Raw genomic sequence first — 26,099 nt, 5'->3', positions numbered from 1 at the left:
CAGGCTCCTGGCAACGGAAACAGGCGACCGCTTTTCTAGCTTCAAACGCTTTTTCTGGTTTTCTTTCGTCTTTCGCTGCGCTGTTATTCTGGCCTAAATTATCTGTCGGCACGTCTTTGATCTCACTTCCAGCTTTCTCTTTGTGAAAGGGGCGCCTGTTTTCCTCTTTGCCGAATTTAGTCAACGGCCTGACGCGCGTTTTCTCGGATTCGCGACGTGCGGCGAATTCATCTTCTAGCACTACAGCACGGTCTAAGTCCTTTTCGCCCGACCTATATTGAATCCACAGGCGTATCTCTTCGCTCAAAGATTCATAGAACTGCTCCATGCAGATTAGCTCAACAGCCTTGCCGTGACAACCAAACGCGTCTTCCCCTTTTAGCCACTCAATTAAATTGACTTTCAGTTTATAACTGAAATCCTGAAAGACTCGCCCGGTGTCCTAACTGCCTCCCGAAAACGGCGATGGAAAGCCTCCGCTGAGAGCCGATATTTCCTTAGCAACGCAGCTTTTACTTTCGGATAGTCCTCTGAGTCGTCCTTCGTTAGCCTTGCCTTCGTTAGCCTTCGTTCAAAAATAACGAGAAACAATCCCGTGTAATCGTTCACCTTGTACGACGGCATGAGATCCCTTATTTTCACTCTTGCTTTACCTGAACGCCTTTCATCTATTAAGAGGTTGTTTGCTGATTGCCTGGCCAGATCCCGCTGCACGTGTAGCTCTTTTAGCTTTAGTTCGTGAGCTCTCTGTTCCTCTCGTTCCTTTCTTTCTGCAGCTTCCTTTTGTTCAGCTTTCTCAGCTCTGCCTTTCCTCTGCAGCGTTTTGTTCCGCTTTCTCAGCTCGTTTCTCTATCTCTTCCCATGCTTCTGAAATTTCATTCTCAAGAGCCCCGCACTTCTCAATCGCCACCATAAGCTGCGGCTTTCTATGATTTTCCCGACCTCAATTCCCAGCTCTTCACAAAGTAATAACAACTCTGGCTTTTTCCGTTTGCCCCAATCCATGGTCAATCCCGAACGAGGACTTTCTTACTCTACTGTGACGTGAGGAAGCTTTCAACAGGAGATTGCACGTACAGAAACTAATTCACCGTTTTAGAAAACACACATGCTAAAACCTGGCAAATTCTCAAAGAAAATCAAGCGCTCACCATTCTGCTGAAGCCAGGACGAAGGGTGGAGTATCCCATTGCTGCCAACCAGCTGATATAATCTCGACCGGGCGAGGTGGGTCGTCACCGCAGGAATCAGGAGACGGCGATGAAGGCGGGCATCGTGATGATGAAAAATAGAAAAGATTGTATTCACTTAATTGGTACATGGTTTTGACTCTATCCGAGTCTCGAGCAGTTCTGATTAACACTGGGGCCAGGACGGCCTTAAATAACCCCTCGTGGTCTTGTGGTAGCCGATGTCTCCTTCGGGAAACTTGTGGAAGTGTCGGTCCTCTCTCGGGTGGTCAAGTTGACGACCTCCTCTCCCTCGGGTGCTCCTTCTTGGTAGCTCGCCGTTTTCGTCTTCTCAGGTCATAGAGGTGAGACGCTTTCTCGGGGATGAAGGGGATTATCTCGTCACGGGAAAAGCGCTCGGGCTTGCTTCCCACATTTGAGAGGTACAGTTTCCAGGAAGATCATAACCTGCCGATGTCTCCTTCGGGGAAATTGTGGAAGTGTCAGTCCTCTGCCGGTTGGTCAAGTTGACGACCTCCTCCCCCTCGGGTCCTCTTCTTTGGTAGCTCGGCCTTTGCGTCTACTCAGGTCGTAGAGGTGTGGCGCTTTCTCGGGAAAGAAAGCGGATTATCTCGTCACGGGAACGTGCGTGGGTTTGGTTTCCCACAAATGAGATGCGGAGTTCCAAGCCGATCGTAACAATACCATCTTTAGCAAATATGCGCATACAGGAAGATATGCTGTCAGGAAAGTCATGATTGTAGACACAGGCGGAAAGTTTTCATTTTCCCGAGGAAGGGGGTGGGGGCTGGGACCCGACCAGCTCTCCCAACCCCACCCCTATATATATACATACATATGTATAACCTTTGAAAATAGTTACATTTCTGGAAGCATCATGTGACCTCGAAGAATTGTTCACTGAAGTGACGGCCTTATGGGAGTATTTACCAGACCTCATATAGGAGAAGCTTCAGTTTCACAGCCTGAGTCCCCTCGGAGTTATGTGGACACTCCAGACAAATTTTCGCTGTCGTCATCGCCGTGACGCTCCTTATGAAGTCCAAAAGCCGTATGAATGAGCGACCCATACGCTGTGGGTGCGAGAAAAATCATATCAATGAGCCGAACAGGATGGCGGCTTGATGGGCATTACCTTCCCACGCACTGAATATTCGGGTTAGTTGGAGGTCACGTGATCAAACGCGCGCTTGGGATGGAGAGCGTGCGTCTTCTTATCTAGCCCTGCCATAGCTGCGAATGACTGTACGCGGCTGAGGCTTACGAGGCCCGAGTGTCGTTTCTAATTGCTGGTAAGCATTGGTGGCTGCAATAAGGGCGAGCAGGTATGGCTGCTAACTTCCCGGGCGGTCTTTCCGCGCCCCTAGTGTTGCAGAATACGCAGTCTAAGTTAGGAGAAAGGGGTGATTGGAGATCGCTAACAAAGGCCATCCCGTAGTGGACATAAAGTATGCAGATGATGATGACGAATATAATTTTCGGAGCGGTGGTGAATCGCGCGGCTGTGCAAACCGTTCGCCCCCGCTGCCCGCGTTCTTCATAATGTCGTGACAGTGAGTGCTCATGGTCATCCAGTGAGTCATTTACAGGTTAGCATTATAAGTGGATTACACTATGCTTGTTATAATAATTAGTAAGTGGATATTTATTACAATTTATATGGACCATATAACCAATGTATAGACTTGTGCAAGAACCGTACTTTTTTGTCGCGATTTAGCACACCCTTACATGGGAACGGGCCCTTTGATCCAATTTTACCCACTGCGAGTATGAAATCCGCCGTAAACCTCCGCGATCGCCTCCTCGCGTCATCTAGTAACGACCCCCGAAAGTACGCTGAGCGCGAACATTCGCTGTTGAGCGCGATCGTAATCAGCGCACCGAACGCGATTGCTACTCGGGTGGATTTTTTTTATTGGCTGGCAAGTGGGGGTGCGGCCCTTACACGGATTTATACGGTAAGAATCTTCCTTTGTGTCTTCGTTATACGCGGACGATGTTACAATCTGGACAAACAGCGGCTCGGATGGTGCGATAAATGATGCGTTACAGGAGGCAGCAAATGTGCAAGAGTATGTCAGACACAACGGGCTAACATGCTCCCCCACGAAATCCGAACTCCTAATCATTAGAAATAAAGCCAAGAAGACGCTAGACACTGACACCCAACAACAGGCACCGATCAAAATTGTCTTGGAAAGCGGCCCGGTTCCTCCGGTTCTGACTATTAGAGTGCTGGGCATGCTTATTCAACACAACACGCAGAACACCGCGGCCCTCACAAAACTGTAGAACACCGCCAAACAAATTTGTGGACTGCTTAGGCGAGTGGCCAACAGACACAGAGGAATGAAGGAGATGGACTTGTGTATGTTGATTCAGGCATTCCTAATCAGCCGCATAGTCTACTCCTTCCCCTATTATCATCTCAGGAAATCAGACAAAGCTAAAATAGAAGTTATAATTAAACAAGCGTACAAATGGGCACTAGGTTTGCCTGTTTATACCAGCACCGAGAAGCTCCTCCAACTTGGAATGCACAACACCCTACAGGAGCTGATCGAAGCACACAAAACAGCACAAATAATATGCCTATCAGACACGATGACGGGACTACACATCCTGAGTAGACTGAACATTAAACCCATATACACCAGGGGAGGCAGAGCACCACTACCTCCCGCAATCAGACATTACCTAATAATCAAGACAATACCCAAAAACACCCTGGCAGGCAGGCACGATGGCAGGAGAAAAGCCACGGCAGACAAACTGCGCGAAAAGAACATGCAAGACCAAACCGCGGTCTTTGTCGATGCCGCCAACCAGGGATACTACACATACACCCTGAGTGCCGTGGACGGAAAATCTAGAATTGTAAATGTGGCTTTAACTAGAGCCGCATCAATCAAAGAGGCCGAAGAAGTGGCCATAGCGCTGGCCATCATGAACCCAACTACCCATACTGTCCTGAGCGACTCTAAGAGCGCTATTCTCAGCTTTATGAGGGGCAGTGTGGGACTAAATACAGCCAAGATCTTGAAAAACTTTAATCAGGACGACATAACAAAAATCAATCTTGTCTGGGTCCACGCTCACTCGGGAAATCCCGGTAACGAGGAAGCGCATAGAGTGGCCCGAGGGTTAACAAACCGGGTCGCGCTCTCCTTGGAACCGGACCCCCCGATGGGAGAGGTAGTGACTTCCTACAACGAACTCACCAACCTATACAAAGAGAACAGGAGAATATACCCAATACCACACAGCAACCTTACAAGAGCGCAGGCCACTGTCCTCCGCCGAATTCAAACTAACAGCCTTATCACTCCTCATCGCTTAGCGATCTTCACAGATGGGGAGGTTGACCCAATATGCCAAAACTGCGACAAAAATGCCATAGCAAACCAAAGACACATCCTCTGGGAATGAGAGGGTCTTCCCCCACCCAGAGAGCTTCTGCCAGCTCCCTCTGAAACGACATGGGAGACCCTAATACGGTCTCCTGAAGAAAAGCTACAAAAAGGAATCGTTGCCTGGGCGGAAGAGGTCGCCGCAGACAAGCGGCCACCTACAACGCCCTGAAAATTTTTTTTATAAAGTTGTTTCCTCCTCCTATACTTCGCTATCACTAATACTGCGTCGTATTTCCAGCGAAATTGCAGCCGTCTTTTTTTTCTGTTAGGCTGAGTATAGGCGCTGCTGCACATGACTGCTTTTAATTCTGGTTTCGAGTGAATCCTGCTTGGCTTCATGTCGGTTACTGAGTGAATTCAATATACAAGGTGTTGTTGTTGTTGTTGTTGCCTCAAAACATGGCTCGTACCCACGAGGGGGATTGGTCACACTGGATAAAATAAAACATACACCTAACAACGAACAAAGGGGTAAAGGTGAATAATCAAAATTAAGATTTTGGCAACACCTTAACACAGATTCTAAGATGTCCTATACATTAATTAACTAAATAAAAATAAAGAGAAGACTAACTACAAAAATAAACATAAAATAACATGTCCCACGGTCGGTACCCTAGCAGCGTAACCTTCCGGATGCTTCAATAAATTTGTGTACAGCAGTGATCATAGAACCCTGACTTGTGCCTAACTGACAGGCCCCAAAAGATAAAATGTTTGGCGTTGTAAGTGCCAAACCCAGATTACTGCTTGGAAATAACAGAAACATTCTACGGAGGGAGCAAAAGCGGTGGCAAGAAAGAAAGAAATGGTCAATAGTCTCCGGTTGATTACAAAATGAGCAGAGGTCAGTGATTGATAAACCGGATCTATGAAGATAAAAATTTAGGCGGGGAACTCTGCAGCGGAAAGTTGACAGCGTCACCTCACATTGGCGTGAAAGGCACTTGTTCGTGTTCCACCGAAATTTTAAATGTTGAAAATTGCCTGAAGAAAGTATAGACGAGTCATGGCAACTCAGCAGTAAAAGGCGTTTAAATCTAGCTCCTGTTATAAAAGACAAATCAGGAAGAATATTTATGACCGGACCATATAGTGATGTCGAACCCATTTAAAAAGATTCCACTATGTCCGGGGACCCAGACAAAGCGGACTTCGGATAAATTTTCTGGGGCAAGAGTCGAAAATATACTCAGTAGGTGTGACTGATTATTGGAAGTTAAATGAGTACAGACCGAAAGCGCATCTGTAACAACTATTACCTTAGAATTCTGTGGACACAATTTTCGGATGGCAAGAATAACTGCCAGAAATTCTGCAAGAAATATTGGAGTGTAATCAGAGAGCAAAAGACCAGTTGAGTTGATTCGAAAAGATGCCAACACCAGCCTTCTCTAAATTTTGTGATGCCTCCGTAGAAATAAGCAAATGGGACGGAAATTGACTAAGATGGTCTTGAAGGAGACCTTCAAGTATGCGCGCAGAAAGAAGTTTCGCGTGTTTTGGAAAAATATCATCAAAAGTGGGTTTTATTTTGAATGAATTAGATTTTGGAGAAATCAGGCGCGGTAGGCTAACTTGAAGTTTTGATAACAGCCATTGAACAAAAATAACTTGTGGCTGTCGGTAACGCCGCCATCCTGTTCTGAAAAATGATTCTGGTGAATTGATGAAAACGGGTTGCAAATTGGAAAGGGGTGTATCATAAAGCCTCAGGAAAGTTAGGACAGTAAGTTGCTTAAATCTGGAATCAAGCGGAATAATTCCAGACACCAGATAATGCACATTATTAGCCACAAAACTTGGCAGCCCGAGGCAGAGACGCAGCGCTTGCCTTTCCAGTAGAATTAAAGGTCTTAGTTTGTATGCTGCACATCCTGAAAAAAGAACACAACCAAATTCAAGAATGGGGCGGACGTAAAGTTTATAAATCATCAGCAACGTAGTTCTACGCATCCCTGTGTTTTTATTGCTGAACCGGCACAACAATGGCATTGCACGTTCTCCTTTATTAGCATTTGCTTCTATTTGCTGCTGCCAGTTTAGCTTACCATCATAAGTTATCCCTAAGTACTTCAAAGTTGGAACTTGCGGAATCGGCTGATTACGATAATGAAGAGAAATAGAGACAGGATTTGACAATGGAAACACCAGTAGAGCGCATTTCTTTACGTTAAGCGAAAAAGACAGGCCGTCCAGCCAGGACTCGAGTTCAGACAAATAAGATTGCACAGAAGATAACAAAATATTGAACAAAAGTGGCGAAAGAACTGATCCCTGTGGTACGCCTCTCGTCTGTTTATACGTATCCGATGTCACCCCATCCTTGAAACAAAAAAAATTCTCCATCAAAAAGGAACTCTTGTATCCAGGCTACTAAATAGTCTGGAACAGAACAGCTAACTAATCGAGAAATTAAAATTTCATATTCGACACTGTCATATGCTTTTGCAATATCTAAAGTTACCAATGCCGATATATCTCCTGATTGTCCTGCGAGTCGAATGCGGCTTTCTAAATCAACGTGAGCTGAAGTAATGGAACATTGAAGCCTAAATCCTATTTGTCTCGAGCACAGAATACCACGAGAAGAAGTAAATTCAAGGAGCCGGACATGAATTCCTTTTTCTACAATTTTGACAAGATTCGATGTAAGAGCAATTTGCCAAATGTTGTCCAAGATATATCCAAGGTTTTGTTTTTTAAGCAAAAGCACAATTTTTGCAATTTTCCAAGAGGTCGGAATCCATGTATATTGTAGTGAACAGTTAACTATATTCAAGAGCTCATCTGGGAAAGAGCTAAACAATATTTTAATCATAGTAATGGTGATACGGTCTGGTCCAGGAGCCGTTTGATGTGCAGTTAGGATGACATCGGATAATTCTGCCATGGTAACTTCTACAAATTCAGATGTCGAAATTTTGAGCCTCCTCGGTCTGGGACACAGCGAAGAAAAGCGTGCTTCAAGCCCTTTCGCGATATTATTTAGTGAATCCGCCGCTTCCTTGGGGGATAGAACAGCAGAAAATGACCATACGGACGGTTGAACATCTTTTTTGTTGCGTAAGAACCTAAAAAGTGCCGATCTTCTTTCTGGTTTTGACAAAGACATATGTAGTGCATTTTTTGTTCATATTTAGCTATCGCCACAGTTCGTTTAAATAGAGCTGCATAAAATTTATAGTCCATCCAATTTTTCGGTGAATGATTATGTTGGAGACTTTTCCACACTGCTTTCTTCGCCGATAATCCCGTGTGCAAGCATCGTTCCACCATGATGACTTCGACGGCGAGCTGCAAGACATAACCGTAAACTCGGCAGGCTGAAAGAAGAGTTTAAAAGCGATACCACAGAGTCAGCCCTCCGTTGTTCATCATAAGTACTCAACGCTGATAAGCCTGCATTTATAGTTCATTTATAAGTTTTATAATTAATGAGTCGTCTTTGTCGTATAATAGGAGCCTGACGTGAAAGCATAATTTCAAAAGTGATGGGTAAGTGATCGCTACTTGTTCCATTGTCAAAGGTGTCCCAAGATGAAATAGACATGTTAGCAGAGGAGAAAGTCAGATCTAATGCAGAAGAGAATCACCCACGTAGAAAGGTAATTTGTCATGAATTGTGACATTGAAAATTGTTGTCACGCACCCAATTCCACAACCTCTTTCCACAACCATCCGTTTTAATTCCTCAAGAAGTATGATGCGAATTAAAATCTCCTGCCAGGAGCGTTGCATTTGAACAGTTTCGGAACAGCGAGTCCAGGTGATCAGTGTTCTTGACTCCGTTCGGGAAGTACATATTAACCACTGTAAACACAGAGCAACCTGGCAGCAAAAAATCTAATCCTAAAATTTCGCAGTCTGAACACACATGTTCAAAAGTTACAAGTTACCTTATGATACATTTTTGATGAAACTAGTATTAGCAGCCCACCACCCCTACCTGGACGATCTAAACGAAATGTTCGAAAATTATTAATAGTAAATGTTTCATGTGACGAAAGCCATGATTCTTGAAGTAAAATAACATCTGGTATAATTTTATGTACTAAATAAAGAAGGTCAACGTAACCTGAGGATATAGAGCGGCAATTCCATTGGAGAACTTTTACTGATGCTATGGCGATCCTAGAATGGATGATTCCACGGCAGAACGCAACGCATCCTGCTCGTGGTGATCACTGTTTTTTTCCTTTTTTAGGCTTAGATTTAGGAGTATCCGTGGGAGAAAGTGGGGAACCCTTGCGTCTATTGCTGATGGTCCCAAGCCTCATGTGTCCAAATGAGTGGCTAGGTCCCGCAGTTGCTGAGACCAGAGAACAAACTGAGGTATCGGACTCAACCTCTGCCTGATTTTCAAAGTTCGATTCATTTGAATGGCGCGCGGGAATACTACATGGAGTGGGGTCAGCAGCAGCAGAGTGCGATTGGAGGAGGCTATTAAATTTGGCAGTTAGCATCTCAGTTATACCTTCGGCAATAGTATTAAACAGTCGCTCCATAACTATTGTCATTGCGTTGTCAATGGCTGCGGCTACAGCGGCCGAAACTGTGGCTTCTAGATATGTTGACTGACGGGAAGCAGCTGCTGCGTAACCAACATCGGGCTCCTTTATTGCTGATATTGCTTCCGCACGGGAACAATGACGTTTCTCCGCGATCTCAAGCACCTGAATCTCGTGGCCTCGCGCAGGGCAGTTACTGTCTGTAGCACTATGAGATCCATCGCACAAGCAACACCTAGGTGCATCTTCGTTGCAGGCTGATGTAGAGTGAGAGCCGCCGCAATTACAGCATCTCACTGAAGAACTACATGCATTAGCACTGTGGCCAAATCTCCAGCAGGTTCGGCACTGCAATGGCCTAGGTGACAATGTCTCCATGCGGAACAAATACGGTCAAGCCTTCACTTCAGACGGGCGCGTTAAACCGGCGAACGAGACGATAAAGCTCTCAGTTGGGACTCGGTTATCACCCACCGACCTATTGCATCTATAAACAGAAACAATACCAGCCGGAGAGAGCATCTTCAAAAGGGCCTCAGGAGTAATATCGGTAGGAACCCCACGCACAATGCCTTTCACGCATGCTAGATGAGGAGGGACAAAAGCACGAACCGCGATGCCACTGAATCTCGTGTAGTTAAGCAAATCATTAAGGCACTGAACATTAGAACACTTACATAGAATGCCTGTCTTGCCAAAACGCCTCACCTCCGAGATGTCAACGAAGTGTTCGGTAATACCGCAGAGCTCCTCCTGGAACCTTTCTGATTCGGTTAGCCGAATGGAACCACCATCCGTGGGAACGAGCGCCACGGGCAAGGTACTGACTCCGTTCCGAAGAAAACACTCCAGGGGCGCCGACTCAGTGGGACGGCTAGCCGACCAGAGAGAGCCCTGGCCGGGACCGGAGACCGGCATTCACGGAGAGGCTTTGGCGGAGACATCGACAACGCAGTGTCACCTCCGGGAGCTACCTCTTTTAGTTTTCTGGAGGTTCGCGCCAAAGTCGGAAAAGGGGGGACAGGCGACGGGACTGGGGTGATCTGAACGACTGGCGACGACTTTGTGGCGGACGGGACTGGTGACTGCTCGCTGACAGGAAACGACGGCGCCAAGTGGTCGTACCATCGGTGGCGTGCAGCTTCGGCTAGAAATCTCAAAAACTGCCGTTTAGACGACGGCCGTTCGTGAACGGCATCGAGGACCAGCGGTTGCGACATTACCGGGCGGCGTGACCAACGCGGTGACAATAAAGCCCCTCTACCTTCGGAAAAGTACCACCATCTCCTCTCTCCTCCGCCGTCTCCTCTCCTAAACCGCTTTTTGTTTTTACTTTTTGCTTCCGAAAGCAAGTCGACGGTGGCACCCCCTTGAACGTTCCCGTTGAAGCTTTCAGGCTGGGCCACGGCCGGGCTCGACTGTCGCGCGCGACACCCGCCGGGGTGGCTCAGTCAGCTAAGGCGTTGCGCTGCTGAGCACGAGATCGCGGGATGGAATCCCGGCCGCGGCGGCCGCATCTCGATGGAGGCGAAATGCAAAAACGCCCGTGTGCTTGCGTTGTAGTGCACGTTAAAGAACCCCAGGTGGTCAAAATTAATCCGGAGCCCTCCACTACGGCGTGCCTCATAATCAGAACTGGTTTTGGCACGTAAAACCCCAGAAAGAAGAAGATGTCGCGCGCGACCGCGCCGCCGGCGACGGCGGCTGCGCAGAGGGACTTGCAACATGGCGCTGAAGGAGAAAAAAATATATATGAAGAATTGAAAGCGCGCGCTGTCACTTGACGGCAATCGTCCAATCGGAGATACAGGAGAGAGAGAGAGAGAGGAAGTGGCGTTGTTAAAAGGATGGCGGTACTCTTCCGAAGGTTTACAGAGGGGCTTTAGCCATAGAGAAAGAAATTCAACAAAAGGGGACACTCAGCGAAAACTAGCAACAGAAAATAAGTCACGCTAGTATTATTGCCGTCCGTTAGCTGCCGTGAGCATAGAAAAATAAAGAATGTCCAATTAGGTTAACAGACATTCTTTTTATTGCGATAGCAATTATATGGACACTCCAAGCAGATTTATGCCGTCGGCGTCGTGGTCTCCGTTGCCGTATGATTCTGTATAAAGTCCAACGGCGATGAAATTGTCGCCGTATGCTGTATGTGCGAGTGAAAGCGCGCGAGGGACGCGCGCTTTCACGCGGAGCGAACGCACGGCGGAAAGCAAACGCAGCTTCTCCCGTCGCGCAAAAGGCCGTGGGGGGGACGTAGGGAGGGAGGGGAGGCGACGTTTAGGTGCGGCACCAAATGCGTATTTATATAAAAACGTTCCGAGGCGAGAAGGTTGTAAAGACTTCCGACGCTGCTCGACGAGTGTCCCGTTCTGATCCCGTCGAAAACCTCCGAGCCGCCGTCAGAGCCACCGGCAACAGTCACCAACGCCACGCGCGTTCGGTGCGAACGCGGGCAAAACGCCGATGGCGTCGACAACAGTTATGCGCGCTGCTGGTGCTGCTCCATGTCCAAGTTTATACAGCTGATAAAACTACTATCCTTACTCCGTACAACTCTCTATACTAATTTGCTATTGCAAATGCTGCTTCTCCTTTCGAGTGAAACTGCGACAAGATGCGAAGCAGCTTATGGCGGCAGCTCTGTCCGTCCCCCCATCCGATTCATTTTAATTTAGGCGCTGGCTGTACATTAAAATGAGGCGGGAGTTTCGTGACCAGAATGGTGGTAGTTAGGAATGCCACCCGCGTTTTTTTTCTACTTGCTTGCAAGACAAAGCTCTGTGTTTGTCTACGACAACCATCACTCAAGAGGTGTCGGTGCGAAAACGAGCTCGTCCAGACGAAAACCCACTGCAAAGATGGTCCGCGCTGCGCTTTTAAATTTGCACTACCGCTCGTGGCGCTGGACCTACAGATGTGTCTGATTAAAGAATATGAGCTAAGTTCCAAATTATTACCAAATATCTCAGCACGAATAAGTTTTCCCGTATTATTTGTTAGATATGCAGACCATACTTAAAAACTACGTAGAGTAAGAACGGTGGCTTTAAATGTAGCTTAGCCTAAAACGTTGGCTTCTGAATTGGCTCCATATGCAGTTGGATAGAAACATCACTTCAATGAAGGTAATTGTGTGCAAGCCGATTGGGCTGCTTGATTAGACATGAAATCGCCAATAATTACAAGTTTACAACGGAGAAGTATAATGGCCTTTCAACGCGTAAGCATTCTACGGCTACTTCCCTTGGAAATATCATGCCGGTGGCTGTAACGCCGGACACGATACGCACCATAACTATACATAGGGTACTCTGAGAGTATATATGAGATGCCTTACTACATAGATTTATGAATGTTTATTCTAGTAAGGAAAAGGTATTACGAGAGGTTACTTGCGATTAATTGCGATGAAATAAATGAAGCCTAAATAAGACTTCTTAAAACTAATGAAGTGTCTTTAGCCTTACGAATACAAGCGAATAAATTTTATTTAAATCATTATTGAACAAAACAAAGAATACTTCTTGGTAAATATTAAGCCTAATCAAGGTAAAATAAGGGTACTTACGAATAATTATCATAACGTTCATTCATTAACATTAAATTGACTAAGGCTCATCAGGGTAAATAATGATAACTAAGATGATTTAAGCCTAAATTCTAATTATTATCTCTAAATTGATTACGGCTAATCGGAATTACTTAAACATAGTTAAGAAGACCTTTTTTAAAATAAATGTATTTATGATGACAACACTTCAGCACACTAAAAAATTCTAAGGGCAATGCAAATAATAAATATTATATACCTTAATAAGAATTCAGTTATTTTTCTCCAAACAAGAATATTTCAGAACAATTAGGTTCGCCAGTTGGGTAATTACAACGGGTCATTGCAATATTTGCACCCCATTGCGTCATCTTTCAGACAGTGAGCCGCGGTGCGCTGTAACTCGGCCGCTCAATGATTCGTTACGTGACTAAGATGAGGGACTGGAAGATTGCTTGCGCGGGATCGGGCAAGTCCTTTTAGAGAATTTCTGCACTAATCGTTTTGAACTACAGGTTTTCCCACTCAATTTAATCCAAACGCCAGTCAATTTAATCTGAGCGCCAGTCAAATTAATCCGAGCGCCATTCCAATTATACCACGTGCCAGTCATTTTAATCCGACCGGTATTCAATTTAATCCAAGCACCAATGAATTTAATCCGAAAACCAGCCGAAATAATCCTAACGCCAGTGAATTTAATCCAAGCATAACGCAATTCAATAACCTTTGAACTTTAGGGCAACTGAAATTTTGTGATAAGATTAGGGGTTAATACCTCCAAAATAAAAGTACCATATGAGATAAATAGCTTTCCTGCCACGTGACTAACGGCAACCTTTGGAGGGTTTCTTGCCAAAGCCTTATATGTCTCGTTCTGAAGTGACCTTGAAGAAGTGGAGCCAAAACCGGGCCGAACATCACTAAAACATATGTACATAAAAATCGATAACTCAATAAGGTAATTACAAACCTGATAACATTATATATCAATCGATAGGTAATTACATTAGAAATATAAATATTAATAAATTACCATAATAGTAATTACATTTTTTCTAATAATCAGCTTGACAAAGCGGTAAAATGGGTAGAAAAACCCAAAAAGTGGCTAATAAGCGAAAATTAATTATGGTAATGGTTAATGATGATAATGATAAAAAATGGGTATTTGGAGAGGTGAATGAAGAATGAATTGAGGGTGAATTAAGAGTGAATTGATGGTCAATTAATGGGGGGGGGTCCGTTGGATGACTGGAGTCAAACAAAAGGTAATGATGAGACAGAGAGAGCTCATATAATGAAAAGTAAATGAGAGTGAATTGAAAGTGAATGAAGGTGAACCAAGTAGTGAATTGATGGTCAATTAAAAGGGTTCAGTTGGGTGATTATAGTCAAATGAAAGGTAATGATGCGACAGACAGAGATAAGATACTGAAAAGTAAATGAGAGTGAATTAAGAGTGAATGAAGGGGAATCAAGTAGTGAATTGATGGTCAATATAAGGGGTTCGGTTGGGTGATTGAAGTCAAACGAAAGGTAATGATGAGACAGAGTGACCTATGAAAATTAAAAGTAAATGAGTGAATTACGAGTGAATGAAGGTGAATTAAGAGTGAATCGAATGTCAATTAAACAGGTTCAGTCGGGTTATTGGAATCAAACGAAAGGTAACGATGAGACAGAGAGAACTAAGATAATGAAAAGTAAATGAGAGTGAATTAATAGTGAATTAAGGTGAATCAAGTATTGAATTGATGGTCAATTAAAGGGGTTCAGTTGGGTGATTGGAGTCAAATGAAAGGTAACCATGAGACAGAGAGAACTAAAATAATGAAAAGTAAATGAGAGTGAATTAAGAGTGAATTAAGGTGAATCAAGTAGTGAATTGATGGTCAATTAAAGGGGTTCAGTTGGTTGATTGGAGTCAAACGAAACGTAATGATGAGACAGAGAGACCTAAGATAATGAAAAGTAAATGAGTGAAATAAGAGTGAATGAAGGTGAACTAAGAGTGAATTGATGGTCAATTAAAGGGGTTCAGTTGGGTGATTGCAGTCAAAAGAAAGGTAATGATGAGACAGAGAGTATTAAGATAATGAAAAGGAAAAGGGCGAATAAAGGTGAATTGAGAGTGAATTGATGGTCAATTACAGGGGTTCAGTTGGGTGATTGGAGTCAAACGAAAGGTAACGATGAGACAGAGAGAGCTAAGATAATGAAAAGTAAATGAGAGTAAATTCAGAGTAAATGAAGGTGAATCAAGTAGTGAATTGAGGGTCAATTAAGGGGTTCAGTTGGGTGATTGGAGTCTAACGAAAGGTAATGATGAGACAGAGATCTAGGATGATGAGAAGTAAATGAGAGTGAATTACGAGTGAAAGAAGGTGAATTAAGAGTGAATCGAATGTCAATTAAACAGGTTCAGTCGGGTTATTGGAGTCAAACGAAAGGTAATGATCAGACAGAGAGAGCTAAGATAATGAAAAGTAAATGAGTGAATTAAGAGTGAATGAAGGTGAATTAAGTAGTGATAGGGTGAATGAAGAGTGATGAAAATTGGAAACTTGGAGTAGTAGAGCAAACCAAGTGTGATGGAAGTAAAACCAAGATGATAGAGAGAATGAAGGTGTACCAAGCAGTGATAGGGCGAAGCAAGAGTGAATCAAAGGTTTATGGATTGGAGGCGTGACTTGCAAAAATATGTGAGATTTCATTGTCCAAGAGAGGTGACTCAGCAAAATAAAGTGCTGAGTCACGATTCGAGTTTGGTGAATCATAGGAATGGAATTTCAGTTCGATGTTTTCGTAATTTCATACGGCATACAGATCATGAAATCAGTAAGAAGAAAACTAGGCATAGGACAAGGCAAGATGTATGCACTGAAAGATAAGCATGGTAATATCATCAGCAATTTCGATGACATAGTAAAAGCAGCAGAAGAATTCTATACTGACCTGTACAGTAGCCAAAACAGCCAAGCTACTTTCATTCGAAATAGTGATGATCCGGATACAGTTCTCCTTCTATAACTAGTGATGAAGTTAGAAGGGCCTTGAAAGACATGACAAGGGGAAAAGCGCCTGGAGAAGATGGAATAACAGTCATCATCATCATCATCATCAGCCTATATTTATGTCCACTGCAGGACGAAGGCCTCTCCCTGCGATCTCCAATTACCCCTGTCTTGCGCTAGCGTATTCCAACTTGCGCCTGCGAATTTCCTAACCTCATCATCCCACCTGACTTTCTGCCGTCCTCGACTGCGCTTCCCTTCTCTTGGTATCCATTCTGTAACCCTAATGGTCCACCGGTTATCCATCCTACGCATTACATGGCCTGCCCAGCTCCATTTCTTCCGCTTAATGTCAACTAGAATATCGTCTACCCCCGTTTGTTCTCTGATCCACACCGCTCTCTTCCTGTCTCTTAACGTTACTCCTAAGATTTTTCGTTCCATTGCTCTTTGTGCGGTCCTTAACTTGTTCTCGAGCTTCTTTGTCAACCTCCAAGTTTCTGCCCCGTATGTTAGCACCGGTAGAATGCAATGATTGTACACTTTTCTTTTCAACGACAGTGGTAAGCTCCCAGTCAGGATTTGGCAATGCCTGCCGTATGCACTCCAACCTAATTTTATTCTTCTGTAAATTTCTTTCTCATGATCAGGGTCCCCTGTGAGTAATTGACCTAGATAAACATATTCCTTTACAGATTCTAGAGGCTGACTGGCGATCCTGAATTCTTCTTCGCTTGCCAGGCTATTGAACATTATCTTTGTCTTCTGCATATTCATCTTCAACCCAATTCTTGCACTTTCTCGATGAAGGTCCTCAATCATTTGTTGTAATTCCTCTCCATTGTTGCTCAATAGGACAATGTCATCTGCAAACCGAAGGTTGTTGAGATATTCGCCATCGATCCTCACTCCTAATTCTTCCCAGTCTAAGAGCTTGAATACTTCTTCTAAGCATGCCGTGAATAGCATTGGAGAGATTGTGTCTCCTTGCCTGACCCCTTTCTTGATAGGTATCTTTCTACTTTTCTTGTGGAGAACCAAGGTAGCTGTGGAATCCTTGTAGATATTTGCCAAGATATTCACGTATGCCTCCTCCACTCCTTGATTACGCAATGCCTCTATGACTGCTGATATCTCTACTGAATCGAATGCCTTTTCATAATCTATGAAAGCCATATAGAGAGGTTGATTGTACTCCGCAGATTTCTCGATTACCTGATTGATGGCATGGATATGGTCCATCGTAGAATATCCCTTCCTGAAGCCAGCCTGTTCTCTTGGTTGACTGAAGTCAAGTGTTGTCCTGATTCTATTGGAAATTATCTTGGTGAATATTTTATACAATACTGAAAGCAAGCTAATGGGTCTGTAATTCTTCAATTCTTTAACGTCTCCCTTCTTATGGATAAGTATAATGTTGGCGTTCTTCCAGCTCTCTGGTACACTTGAAGTTGTGAGGCATTTCGTATAAAGGGCCGCAAGCTTTTCAAGCATGATATCTCCTCCATCTTTGATTAAATCTACTGTTATTCCATCTTCTCCAGGTGCTTTTCCCCTGGTCATGTCTTTCAAGGCCCTTCTAACTTCATCGCTAGTTATAGAAGGAGCTTCAGTATCCGGTTCATCACTATTTCGAATGGAAGAAGCTTGGTTGTTTTGGCTACTGTACAGGTCAGTATAGAATTCTTCTGCTGCTTTTACTATGTCATCGAAATTGCTGATGATATTACTATGCTTATCTTTCAGTGCATACATCTTGCCTTGTCCTATGCCTAGTTTTCTTCTTACTGATTTCATGCTGCGTCCATATTTTACGGCTTCCTCAATTTTTCCCACGTTATAATTTCGAATATCCCTTACTTTCTTCTTGTTGATCAGTTTTGACAGTTCAGCGAATTCTATCTGATCTCTTGAGTTGGACACTTTCATGTTTTGTCGTTTCTTTATTAGGTCCTTTGTTTCTTGGGAGAGCTTCCCTACAGGTTGCTTTGGTGCTTTACCTCCCACTTCAATTGCTGCTTCTGAGATCAGCCTAGTTACGGTTTCGTTCATTATCTCTATGTTATCTTCATCTTCCTGTTCTAAAGCTGCATATTTGTTTGCGAGCACCAGCCTGAATTGGTCTGCTTTTACCCTTACTGCCTCTAGGTTGGCCTGTTTCCTCTTGACTAATTTCACTCTCTCTCTCTTCAAATTGAGAGAAATCCTAGACCTCACTAACCTATGGTCACTGCACTTAACCTTACCTAACACTTCTACATCCTGCACTATGCTTGGATCGGCAGAGAGTATGAAATCTATTTCATTCCTTGTTGGAATAACAGTAGATTTAATCAAAGATGGAGGAGATATCATGCTTGAAAAGCTTGCGGCCCTTTATACGCAATGCCTCACAACTTCAAGTGTACCAGAGAGCTGGAAGAACGCCAACATTATACTTATCCATAAGAAGGGAGACGTTAAAGAATTGAAGAATTACCGGCCCATTAGCTTGCTTTCAGTATTGTATAAAATATTCACCAAGATAATTTCCAATAGAATCAGGACAACACTTGACTTCAGTCAACCAAGAGAACAGGCTGGCTTCAGGAAGGGATATTCTACGATGGACCATATCCATGCCATCAATCAGGTAATCGAGAAATCTGCGGAGTACAATCAACCTCTCTATATGGCATTCATAGATTATGAAAAGGCAGTCCATTCAGTAGAGATACCAGCAGTCATAGAGGCATTGCGTAATCAAGGAGTAGAGGAGGCATACTTGAATATCTTAGCAAATATCTACAAGGATTCCACAGCTACCTTGGTTCTCCACAAGAAAAGTAGAAAGATACCTATCAAGAAAGGGGTCAGGCAAGGAGACACAATCTCTCCAATGCTATTCACTGCATGCTTAGAAGAAGTATTCAAGCTCTTAGACTGGTAAGGATTAGGAGTGAGGATCGACGGCGAATATCTCAGCAACCTTCGGTTTGCAGATGACATTGTCCTATTGAGCAACAATGGAGACGAATTACAACAAATGATTGAGGACCTTCATCGAGAAAGTGCAAGAATTGGGTTGAAGATGAATATGCAGAAGACAAAGATAATGTTCAATAGCCTGGCAAGGGAACAAGAATTCAGGATCACCAGTCAGCCTCTAGAGTCTGTAAAGGAATATGTTTATCTAGGTTAATTACTCGCAGGGGACCCTGATCATGAGAAAAAATTTACAGAAGAATAAAATTGGGTTGGAGTGCATACGGCAGGCATTGCCAAATCCTGACTGGGAGCTTACCACTGTCGTTGAAAAGAAAAGTGTACAATCATTGCATTCTACCGGTGCTAACATATGCGGCAGAAACTTGGAGGTTAACAAAGAAGCTCGAGAACAAGTTAAGGACCGCACAAAGAGCGATGGAACGAAAAATCTTAGGAGTAACGTTAAGAGACAGGAAGAGAGCGGTGTGGATCAGAGAACAAACGGGGGTAGACGATATTCTAGTTGACATTAAGCGGAAGAAATGGAGCTGGGCAGGCCATGTAATGCGTAGGATGGATAACCGGTGGACCATTAGGGTTACAGAATGGATACCAAGAGAAGGGAAGCGCAGTCGAGGGCGGCAGAAAGTCAGGTGGGATGATGAGGTTAGGAAATTCGCAGGCGCAAGTTGGAATACGCTAGAGCAAGACAGGGGCAATTGGAGATCGCAGGGAGAGGCCTTCGTCCTGCAGTGGACATACATATAGGCTGATGATGATGATGATGACAGTCATGGGTATCCAATTAAAAGGGAGTCAAATGGCAATTCAAGTTTAACAACCAGGAGATGTTAGATATTTGTCACGAGTGATCACGAATCACTTTGTTTTGCACGGCAGCGATAGCCATCAATCATGTACGTAGTCATTGATATCGATACAAATGCCATTGAATAAGTATTTTTTTAATTAATGAGAAGCATTTCGTGGCGAACAATTGCCACTATTAGAGTATATATACAGGGTGTTTCAGCGAACACTTTCAAAATTTATTTAAGGTTGCCTGTGGCAGATAGCCCAATTCTACTTAATCACCGAATGTGCCTCTGCAATCTGCGATCGTCCGGTTCCTGCCCTGTTTGGCCACCATATCAGTCTCCTCTTCTTTGGACGAATCCGGAACCTCGCTCAAATGCGGAGGTACAAGGAAGTTTTTCAGCGCCTCCTTGACCTTTTTAGGGCTGCTAAAACAAGCCTTGTCTCCGCAATGAACGTGCACCGGAGTAGCCACTGTTTGTACCTTCGCGACGTAATTGCTCTCTTCTGCCGCGATTCCTTCTTTAACAACCTTCGAATGGTCTAAATAGCCCTCCGAATGTAGCAGCTCCAAATTAGTTCCTAATTCCTCTGCCAGCCCTTGCTGCTGTATGCCCACTGAGCCGAATGCCTCCTCGCTAGCGCCTTTTTCGCTGTTTCATTAGCTATGTGCTGTGCTTCCTGAGTGCCTATGTCATGAGGCCTTTCCCTTTCTTCGTTGCCGTGCCTTATCACCGCCGCGATCTCCTGAGCCTGGGAACGCGGGAGAGCTTGGACCGTATGGTCGCCAAAACTCAGGCCCTTCTTCTTTAACAGCATCTCCGAGCAATTTGAAAATAAGTAGGGGTATTGTTTGGACAGATTTTGCGATACTGCTGCTTCAGTCAGCAATATTCCGAACGGCCCCTCGATCTTTACACTGGCTATGGGCAAACAAACACTATCCTCCTCAACTACCTGCCGGATCCACGCATGTTCCCCAGTGAAATCCTCAGGTTGCACATACGCAGGGTGGACGATGTCCATTGTCGCAGACGAGTCCCTAAGTACCCTGCATGGCGTTCCGTTCACTGTGAGGTCGCGAAGGTAGGGCTCTAAGAGCGCCAAGTTGTCGTCGTCATTCACGAAAGAAAAAAGAATTCTAGGCTTTCTACAGCCGATCGCAAGGTGTCCAGGCTCCTGGCAACGGAAACAGGTGATCGATTTTATAGCCTCAAACGCTTTTTATGGTTTTCTTTCGTCTTTCGCTGCGCTGTTATTCTGGCCTAAATTATCTGTCGGCACGTCTTTGATCTCACTTCCAGCTTTATCTTTGTGAAAGGGGCGCCTGTATTCCTCTTTGCCGAATTTAGTCAACGGCCTGACGCGCGTTTTCTCGGATTCGCGACGTGCGGCGAATTCATCTGCTAGCACTGCAGCACGGTCTAAGTCATTTTCGCCCGACCTATCTTGAATCCACAGGCGCATCTCTTCGCTCAAGGACCCATAGAACTGCTCCATGCAGATTAGCTCAACAACCTTGTCGTGACAACCGAACGCGTCTTCCCCTTTACCCATCAATTAAATTGACTTTCAGTTTATAACTGAAATCATGAAAAGACACGTCCGGTGTCCTAACTGCCTCCCGAAAACGGCGATGGAAAGCCTCCGCTGAGAGCCGATATTTCCTTAGCAACGCAGCTTTTACTTTCGGATAGTCCTCTGAGTCGTCCTTCGTTAGCCCTGCAATTATTTCGGTTGCTTCGCCAGGAAGAACGGTCAGAATCTGTTGCGGCCAACTCTCTAGTGCCAACCCGCTTCTCTTGCAGGTTCGTTCAAAAATAACGAGAAACAATCCCATGTCATCGTTCACCTTGTACGACGGCATGAGATCCCTTATTTTCACTCTTGCTTTACTTGAACGCCTTTCATCTATTAAGAGGTTGTTTGCTGCATGCCTGGCCAGATCCCGCTGCACGTCTAGCTCATTTAGTTTTAGTTCGTGAGCTCTCTCTTCCTCTCGTTCCTTTCTTTCTGTAGCTTCCTTTTGTTCAGCTTTCTCAGCTCTTTGCCTTTCCTCTGCAGCATTTTGTTCAGCTTTTTCAGCTCGTTTCTCTATCTCTTCCCATGCTTCTGAATTTTCGTCCTCAAGAGCCCCGCACTTCTCAATCGCCACAATAAGCTGCGGCTTTCTGACTTTTCCCGACCTCAATTCCCAGCTCTTCACAAAGTAATAACAACTCTGGCTTTTTCCGTTTGCCCCAATCCATGGTCAATCCCGAATGAGGACTTTCTTACTCTACTGTGACGTGAGGAAGCTTTCAACAGGAGCCTGCACGTACAGAAACTAATTCACCGTTTTAGAAAACACACATGCTAAAACCTGGCAAATTCTCAAAGAAAGTCAAGCGCTCACCATTCTGCTGAAGCCAGGACGAAGGGTGGAGTATCCCAATGCTGCCAACCAGCTGATATAATCTCGACCGGGTGAGGTGGGTCGTCACCGCAGGAATCAGGAGACGGCGATGAAGGCGGGCATCGTGATGATGAAAAATAGAAAAGATTGTATTCACTTAAATGGTACATGGTTTTGACTCTATCCGAGTCTCGAGCGGTTCTGATTAACACTGGGGCCAGGACGGCATTAAATAACCCCTCGTGGTCTTGTGGTAGCCGATGTCTCCTTCGGGGAACTTGTGGAAGTGTCGGTCCTCTCTCCGGTGGTCAACTTGACGACCTCCTCTCCCTCGGGTCCTCCTTCTTGGTAGCTCGCCGTTTTCGTCTGCTCAGGTCGTAGAGGTGAGCCGCTTTCTCGGGGATGAAGGGAATTATCTCGTCACGTGAAAAGCACGCGGGCTCGCTTCCCACATTTGAGAGGTACAGTTTCCAGGAAGATCATAACCTGCCGATGTCTCCTTCGGGGAACTTGTGGAAGTGTCAGTCCTCTGTCAGTTGGTCAAGTTGACGACCTCCTCCCCCTCGGGTCCTCTTCTTTGGTAGCTCGCCCTTTGCGTCTACTGAGGTCGTAGAGGTGTGGCGCTTTCTCGGAAATGAAAGAGGATTATCTCGTCACGGGAACGTGCTCGGGTTTGGTTTCCCACAACTCAGATGCGGAGTTCCAAGCCGATCATAACAATACCACCATTAGCAAATATGCGCATACAGGAAGATATGCTGTCAGGAAAGTCATTATTGTCGACACAGGCGGAAAGTTTTCATTTTCCCTGAGAAGGGGGTGGGGGCTGGGGCCCGACCAGCTGTCCCAACCCCACCCCTATATATATATATATATATATATATATATATATATATTGCCACGCGTTAGTAACGCTAGAAAACGAGAACGAAGAAGTGTTGTTGGCTGCTGCGGCCAAAACAGTGAACAGCCGTTCGCTCGGAACTGACTGCCTGCCTTTTCCTCTCGCGACAAACAGTTGGAGGTGCTGGGTACACATACGCCCTATGCCTTCTGGTCCTGAACCAGAAGCTACCAATGCCAGTACCTCAGAGACTGCAGAAATCCATCGAAGCAGCCGTCGCCTCCAAGGTACAGTCCGCAGTACAGTCCCCTGGCAAACTCTGCGAGGAAGATGGCAACAACAACCCAACAACCGCAAGCCAAACTGAGGAAATCTCAAATGCTGCTGTACCTTGCATTGGCAACGCACCTCGCACGCCTAACCCGTTCCACGGCGACGCCTTTGAGGACGTAGAAGACAGGTTAGACCATTTCGACCGGGTCGCCACCTTTAATGACTGGGATGATCGCCGTAAGTTTAATAACGTCTACTTTTCCCTTTTAGACGCGGCAAGGGTATGGTACGATGACCAGGAAGCTTCGTTTACCAGCTGGCATTAGTTTTACCGCCTGCTTCGTGACGCCTTCAGTACCCCCGAAAGGAAAGAAAGAGCCGAACAGGCACTATCGTCCAGGTTCCAAATGCCGAACGAAACCGTCGCCATGTTCGTAGAAGACATGACACGATTGTTCCGTCGGGCCGACCCACTAATGCCAGAAGACAAGAAGGTGCGCATGTTAATGCGAGGCGTAAAAGAACAGCTTTTCGCGGGCCTCGTGCGCAATCCTCCTACAACGGTGTCTCAGTTCGTCCGTGAGGCAACAGTCATGGAGCGCATGCTTCGGCAGCGGCTATCGCACTATGAACGCCAGACCACCATGACTGCGGCATGCTCGCTTGTACCTGCAAGGGATGACAGGGAGTCCCTTACCGAACTAATACGGCAGGTTGTTCGAGAAGAACTCCAGAAGTATTATGGATCGGCACCTCCGCGGGCCGCGGTTCTTACGGACGTCATTCGGGAGGAAATCAGGCAGGTGGTTCATCCCTCACCACCAACGCGAACGAAACCTCCCACGCTCTCGTACGCCGATGCTCTTCGGGTTTCTACGCCGTCGACGGCCCGTTTCCCGCATCAACCTACAGGGCCTCCTGGACGCTTCCCAGGCCCAAGCCACCGCACGACTCTCCAATCAGACTTTCGTCGTGGTCCGCGGAAGTCAACGGTATTGCGCGCTCCCGACAACAGTCCTTTGTGTTATCACTGTGGGGAGGCTGGACACTTCTATCGCGACTGCCATTACCGACGGATTGGTTTGTGGGGATACCTTCCGGACGCCCGTTGCCCGCGCTATGGCGAACGCCCACAGGAAATCGTGGAGTACTTGGAAAGCAACCGTCTTCCTCCTGTCCCTCAGCGAAGACAGTCGCGGTCGCCGTCACCTCGTCGGCACACGTCACCAAATCGCGCTCGACCCGCCTTTGATTCCACTGGAGTCACCGGCGGAAGCCCGCGCCGGGGAAACTGAAAACGGCGACCTCCGGGGGTGAGGCCGATGTCATGCGAACCGTCAAATATCCTCCGCCGACGCCACCCCCTCGCGTCGTACCGCTGACGCCTTCCTTCGAAACCGCCAAAAGAGCTTCGGCTGTTATTACTGTTTCCGTCGACTGTTATCCGGTGACTGCACTTGTCGATACGGAAGCTGATTACTCGGTTGTGTGTCTCGCTGGCCAATCGGTTACGCAAAGTGCTGACAGCGTGGGACGGCCCACATCTGGTCACAGCTGGAGGACACCTAGTGTCACCCATTGGATGATGCACCGCCAGACTTACAATTTATACTTCGACCTTCGTAGCGTCTTTCCTTGTGCTGCCCAAGTGTTCTCGACTGGTTATATTGGGCATAGATTTTCTTCAGGAATATGGGGCAATTATTAATCTGCGTGACTTGTTCGTGACTTTTTCGAACAATGTTTCTTCGGATTTTGATGTTAAGGATGAACATCATCGCGCGGCTTTACGCGTGGTCGATGACTGCGTAACGTTACCGCCTTGAAGTAGCATCTTCGTCCTTGTTGAGTGCCCTCAAGACCACCTAGATATGGGAATCGCCGAAGGTAACCTCACCATTTTGCTGGATCGAGAAGTCGGCGTCGCACGAGGTCTCGTAGAGCTCCAAAATAGGCAAACCACGATTCTAGTTACTAACTTCAGCGGCGAATACAAGCACTTTGCGAAGCATACCTCCATTGCCTACTTTGAAACAGTGGACGAGTGCAACGCATGTGCTTCGGTAACGACAATCTCGATGCAGGAAAACAGCCATGTGGACTTGACCATTCACATCAACGTCAATCCACAGCTGAAACAACCCCAACAGGAGAGGCTCCTGAGCCTCTCCTGTTCCGAGACTCAAAGCGCCTCGAGCAGCCAGTCGCGTGGCAATTCTGCGTGTTTTCGCGGGCATCTTTCACGCTCGGAAAAGCACATTTATGAAGCACGTATTGAACAACAGAAAGCTGTATCGGGAGATTTTCATGTTGGTCTACAATTTTGTCATTGACACTTTGATAATTAAGACAGTACTTCTCGAGTTAGATGATTAAATACAAATAAATAGTTACATATCAGTAATTAAGAAAATTGCTGGCGGATACTCAACCGCACTGGAAACAATATGCACTAGGTTTTCTTCGCTTAACGCCGTTCCTCTTTTCTTAAATCGTGCTGCCTGATAGCTGGGACACCCTGTATGTATGACCTGTGCATGTAAGTGGAGATGTTTTGATCGCTAATAAATATTGTGAAATATTAGAAGAGTTTTTTTTTTTCAAGCGAAGCTTGTTATAAAAAGGGGGTCAGGGCTACATCCCCATGAAAATTCAAGAGCAAGCAACTGCGTGGAGCGAAATGCCGCGTGTGTTAAATTCGGGTAAATGCGGACTTTCACGAGCCACGGCGAGTGCTTTTTGCATAACTCACAAATTTCGGTGGCGTCCATGTACGCAAAAAAATTATTGTCACCAGCGTTGGCTCGAGCGTCACCGTCTGCTTCCACAGCTGCCTGCGTTGCCGCTAATCATTCTACCGCAGAATTTCACTACTCTTCTGTCGTCGTAATGGGTAGGCGGCGTTTACGGGGGTAGGAGCCATTCATTGTCTCACATAACGGACAGATTTAATTTTGCAGCAATTGCATGGAAATCCATCCAGAATGAACGCGCTCGTCAAAGGACTCGTCGTCGACGTGCCGATTCTAGCGTAAGGGCTTCCGAAGCCCAGACGAAACATCAGCAAAGAGCCGCGGACCCAGAGTTGAGGGAGCGCAATGTTGAGGCCAAACGTCC

General features: G+C 45.7%; 1 protein-coding gene across 1 annotated transcript in view; it reads right to left on the bottom strand.

Annotated features, from left to right (window-relative positions):
* LOC119444910 (cubilin) overlaps positions 1-26,099 on the bottom strand; it is a 337,977-nt gene that overhangs the window by 48,258 nt on the left and 263,620 nt on the right. The gene's annotated exons all lie outside the window — the stretch shown is intronic.

The sequence above is a fragment of the Dermacentor silvarum genome, chromosome 1 (assembly GCF_013339745.2).
Source record: "Dermacentor silvarum isolate Dsil-2018 chromosome 1, BIME_Dsil_1.4, whole genome shotgun sequence".
NCBI classification, from domain to species: domain Eukaryota; kingdom Metazoa; phylum Arthropoda; class Arachnida; order Ixodida; family Ixodidae; genus Dermacentor; species Dermacentor silvarum.
This window is presented reverse-complemented; position numbering and strand designations above follow the sequence as displayed.